Below are 6,000 nucleotides of genomic sequence, written 5' to 3' on the forward strand. Positions count from 1 at the left end.
AATAGGCCATTCCAGTAAAAATTAAACTTACGTAGTTAAACTTTGGTAAGTTAAAAAATAAAGGGTAGACTCTTTCTTAGTACCCTCCCATAGTTCTAGTCATACAACAAGAAGAAGGCCTTGCCTCTCAATTAGCTTGAAAATATAATTTTAATTTTTTAATAGGTGGTTCACACAGGTCAGAATTATACATTAGCATGTGAACTTGTTTCTTCCAAGTGAATCAGCTGAAATTGAAACATGAATTTTTATGCTGAGATAACATTACTGCAAATGAGTACCAATGCTAAATTTGATGCAGGCTTACCATTACACGTCCAATTGAATAGGATGATTTTATATATAAATCTAAGCACCTGGGATAGGGCAATTTTTTTTTTTTTTTTTTTTTTTTACAATCTGCTCAAGACTGGGAGAGGCGTCCAGAGCATCTGCTATACCTAGTCTTCCAGCTTCCTGAGAACTGTTTTCTTTCTCCACATTCTGGCAGTTTGGGACACAGCTCCCCTATCCACATGAAAGCATTCTCTCTGATCTGTGACATTCCTCCCCCTCTTAGGAACAGAATTCTGTTAGGGACCAGGCTGAAGAGTTGTAACTAGGGAGAGAGTTGTTGATGGTGAATGCTTTCTTTCCGCAGCCTGGAAAACAGACAAGCAATATGTGAGAGCTGAAGAAAGAAGACTTTTAGGGGAAAAAGACATCCAGGGTGCAGAGCCTCTGCATTTTCCACTGCTCAACTGAGGCCCTGGATTTAGTTGACTGCTGACTTCCGTCTTTTTATTGAACTAAGGGGATCTGTACCTCAACCCCCACCCCAGCCCTTTTTGTATTTTTTATTTTTTATTTTGGGGTAGGGTCACTACTCAACTACCTAGACTGGGTTTGGACTTGTGATTCTCCTGCCTCAACCTCCCAGAAGGCTGAGGTTACAGGTATGCAACACCCTGATAAGCGGAAAAGTTCATTCGTTATAAATTGTTTTATCTTCCTTCATCCAGTTCAAGAAGGTCTCTATGACTCGCCTGTCAAAACTTCTGGCAAAGATGCTTCTTTTCAGTAAGCTGAGTTTTCTTGAGTCTGCCTCTTTCTGTCTGACTGCTTCTGAGCAATTTCAGAGAGACTGAGAAGTCTCTGCTTCCTCCCAGAGAAGCAAGCACTGTCCAGCAGCACAGAGTTATTCTGATCAGGGTGACAACCGCACGTTTACAACAGTACCAGTCTTAACTCTTTTCAGACAGGAGATGCTTATAAATATGTACAGTCTGTTTTGTTTTCCGTCTTTACAAGGTCTCCTTGAAAGACATTTGCACAAGGAATCTCAAAAGACATCCAGACTTAAAAATGGATTTCTGCTGTGTCCTCTAAATAGTTTCTTACAACTTCCAATATGCTGTAATTCTAATTGACTGTCTTCATAATTTGTTTTCCTAATAACTGCATTAAAATGGACACCTTTAAAAAGGCAATGAAAGTTTTTCAAGGTTTCTTTATTAAGCCAGAATAAGGGTTTTAGAACGTCACTCTCCCCCTTATCACAATGAGTATAATAGCCATGACTCTCTTGGTTTTCTTATTCAAACAGAAGCATGAGAGTTATTTCATCAACCAGACTCAGTTAGAACTTCAACTACTTTCCATTCCAAGCTCCTTTTATTGCTACCATTCAATTTATTTTTATTAACTGAGAAAAGTATTTGAAATACATGGGCCCTTGTTTCTTATAATTTCCCAAACAATATTTAAAAGATGAAAGTTTTCGTTTCTGTAATGCAGTTTTGCTGCTTGTCAAGAGCCTCAGAAGCTGAGCATGTCATACTTGAAGAAAAAATAATTTGATCTTTGTGGGCTCTTAGGGAAGCAGAAAACTCTCTGGAAAATCTTGGAAAGAGAGCTAACTCATTTTTTAGTGCCCAGCAAAATAATATTTATCTATCTAGCATGCTCAAATGGTATTTTCTGGATTTAGAGATTTGCCTGGCTCTAGGGTTTTCTGTTTGTAATGTAGTCCAGGACTGGATCACACAAAGTGAGAAAGGTGGGTATCAAGTGACTGGCAAATTGGGGACTAACATCTTGATAAATCTGGTCCAGATTTAAATTAAGCCTATTCTGGGCCCCTCAGATGCTCGTTTTCTGTTTGCTATTGTCCCAAAAACAGGCCTTGCCTTCTCTTGTCTTCATATTACCTGTGGTCCATGCTGGGTTATCTGCCTGTCACATAATAGTCAGCCAGGTTAAGGCACAAAGCTTTTGTAATTGGTGGTGGTGGTGGTGGGGAATCTTGATACACACGTTACTGTGAATATATAGAAGAAATCTAATTCACAGGCTCTAATTTCTGTGTTTTCTTCCAATCCATGTAAAATGTTCTTTTTCTACTTTGTACAAAGTATTTTCCCCTTTGCTTTTCTAGGTTAACTTTTAGGTTCATTTTGTGAAAGCTTATAACATCTTATACATTTATGTCCTTTCGTTTCTCATCCATTGAAGCTTCTCTAAACCTGTCCTTTTTCCTGTGCATGTAGGCTCAGGCCAACTCCCTTAATTTAGTTCTTAGAAATAAATTTCTTAAAAAATATTTGCTTCATTGTTAGTTCCTCATGAGTACAAAGCTTATAGACAAGAAAACCAGAGTCAAAATCAGGAATCTGAGTTCAAGATCTGGAATTTTAGTCAATGTAACGTCTGTTTACTAAAAGTGAACAGGGGAGGGAATAACACATTAGATGTAGGTCAGGAAAAACATCCACCGCAGCTGTTCCAGATGCCAGGTGCAGACTTCTCAGGAGAACAGGTGGGGTCCTATGACCAGGAAGACCTGAAAAAAAAGGCAGCATAGATGTAGATTTTGTTTAATTGCTGGCTTAGAGCCGGTGTTAATTATGAGCATAAATCTTAATATCATTTCCAACTCTTTTTCGCGCCCTTTTCCTGGTGAACTCTGGGTTCTCATGAAATGCAATTGTTAGATAACCTGTTTTTCCAAAGTTCCCAGATGAAGACTTGAAGACTGGCATGGCCTTCACCGCTAGGCTGGCACACGTGCCCAGCCAACTGTGTGAATACATCCATGTCCTCACATATACCGAGCACCCAGAAATCCATTCTGTGATGTGTGCTGGAATTATCTTTTAAAAATCACCAGTTTGTAAATGTCCCTTGATTTCAACTTTTTTCCTTCTCAGGTCTTCCTAGTCTGTGTTCATTTCTTCTAAGAATCGTAATGTACCTGTTTTGTTCAATTGCTGTGTAACAAATCCCTTATTGACATGAAAAATGAAAGTTTTATTGTATTTTGTGGCCTAGACTCAGGGCCTCTATGCTAGTGAAATCAGTGATTAAACCTGTAACAGCAGACTGGGACGGGGACAGGGAGGACTGGAGCAGGCAGAGACTAGATGGCATTGTCGGTCTCTCTCTTCATGCCTCAGAGGTCTCCATGTGGGCCTTTCACAGGATTAGTCTCGGAGCTCCCATTTCATGATGGCCTCGGAGTATTTGGATTTGTTACATGGCATTTCAGTGTTACGCAACAGTACTCAGGCCAAAAGGCCAGACGCTGCATCTGCTTTCAGGACCTGGCTTCAGAAGCCATGTAAGTATCATCTTTATTGCACCCTCCTGGTTACATGCAAGTCACAAGCTTGCCTGGATCTGAGCTTCTGATGGGACAAAGTTCTAGGAGCCTTAAACATTGTTTGTTTTGTTTTTGTTTTTTACTTTCAACTATTATAGGCACATGCTTATAATCCCAGCTCTTGGGAGGCTGAGACGGGGGGATCACTACGAGTTGGAGGCCAGCCTGGGCTACAAAATGAGTCCACAGCCAGCCTGAACTGCATAGTGAGACCCTGTTTCAAAAAAAAAAAAAAAAAAAAAAAAAAAAAAAAAAAAACAAGCCAAACCAAACAAAAACAAAAAAACCCCACAATAATCCATGACTACTGCTGTGGACCCTTTTTAAATCCTATGGAGAATTACCAGTTTTATACTAACCTTCTGTGGGCAGTGGTTCTAATTCAATACAGTTTTCTGTTTTTTGTTTGTTTTGTTTTTTCTTCTTCCTATAGTTTTCATAGCCTTTGCCTGCCATTTATACAGTTTCCGGAGTGAGCCATCTAGTGGCCGTTCTTGGAGATGCGTCATATTCTACCTGTAGTCAGTCACCAAATCCTTTAGTGTGCCCTTGAGGGTCAGACTCGTGTATGTGCATTTTGGGGTTAGCCTTGGAGTTTGTATAGTTTTAAAGGATTATTTACTTGGTATCTATTATTCCCACAATTATCTTAATACTTTTGATCTCTGACTATCTATGTTCCTTCCTAGTTTACTGGCTAGAAATCCAGGGCTTTAGATTCCCTGGTGTGTTATGTTATATAGCACTTCACTCCTCTACCTGCAATTGAGGCAAATAAACAATGAGATGATAGAGCTCACAGCGATTCCTCCCCGCTCTGTGTGTGTGTGTGTGTGTGTGTGTTTGAGACAGGGTCTCGCTGTGCAGTTCAGACTGGCCTTGAACTCACTTTGTAGCCCAGGCTGGTCTGGAATTTATAAAGATCCTTCTGCCTCAGTCTTCCAAGGGCTGGGATTACAGGTGTGAGCCACTATGCCCAGCTCCTCCCCACTCTTGGGAATAGAGTTTCTCTGAGTCATAGTAAATAGTTTCCTTGGAGTTTTAGGCTCTAGCTTGGGTGTTTCTGCTGTTACAGGATTGCCTGAGTACTAATCCAACAGACAATGATACAAAGTAAGGAAAAAAAAAAAAGCAGATTTTCTCCAACCTTGTGACCCACAAAGGCCCTGGAACAAAAGGAAAATTCCTTTTGGAGCGCTTTCTCTCTGCACTCATTGTGCTGTTTCAGATTCTAAGGTGGCCCTGACTCCTACACAGGACAGGAGAACGGAGGGGTGGATAATCAAAACTCACTACCAGCTCAGGGCTACCTCATGTTGCGGTTTCCTCCCCAACTCTTCCATGACCAAATATTTTCTAGAGTCCTAAGATAACTGTTCTGTGCCTTCCATCCAGTTTTTAGTTATATTTAGAGGAGGAAGAAGATGAAGTATGCTTACTCTACCTCAACACCATGCTCCATTTGACAATTAGTGTCTGCTCTTGGGTTCTCTTTTCTTTCCCACTATCATTTCAGATGATTCTTTTATCTGCTCTGTCATCAGTTTGTGAAATCAGGTGAATGAATATCTCTTTATGATTTCCATTAACGTACTGCATATCTCTGCCAACAAGATTTTTATTTTCAGTTGCATTGACAAGAGATATTTAACATAGTTTTCTCCAGCAAAACAAAAAACAGCAATAACAAGTCTCTTCTTAATCTGCAAACCAAACCAAAACCTCAAAAGAAGCTTAATGTTTCTTAGCCAAGAATATATAGTATAGTAATGAGATTGCCTACATGATAAAGAAAATTATATTGGATCTTCTGGATTCTGGAGATTCAGCGCTATGTGTTTCACATTAGTTTGGTTATTTGGATTAAAATATAGCTGTTGTTTGCTTTTCCATCTCTGCTTTGTTGTACTTTCCAGCCTCCTGTGGCCGCCATTTGCACATCTCAATTTCTTTTAAATTGACCCTTCTTGGTTGTTCTCCATCTCACTATATGTTGCTCCTCGTTGGTACTGGTGCGGCTGTGGGATCATAGGTCCAAAGGACCTTCAAAAGTCCCTTAGCTAGAGGAAGGGATAAAAGATATGATATTTTTGAACCAGCGCTCCCCAGACCAGCCATGGTAGAACTCAGACAGCTTATTCGCCCGCCCTCTGGGTAAGCACCCCTGGCGAAGGCCAGGAGAAACATTGGTTCCTGTGAGCCTACCAGCATGAGGGCTAAAAATCAAACACCCTTCCCCCTCTCGTCCCATAGCTACTGGGGATAGATGTTTTAGCATCTCTTGGGAGGATGACCATATGCAGTATTGCAAATATGGGGGATTTCCTTCTATCTTCTGTTTGAAGGCAAACGTTGTTTTC

The sequence above is a fragment of the Cavia porcellus genome, unplaced genomic scaffold (genome assembly GCF_034190915.1).
Source record: "Cavia porcellus strain 051 isolate PalLab524CR breed Dunkin Hartley unplaced genomic scaffold, mCavPor4.1 scaffold_8, whole genome shotgun sequence".
NCBI lineage: Eukaryota > Metazoa > Chordata > Mammalia > Rodentia > Caviidae > Cavia > Cavia porcellus.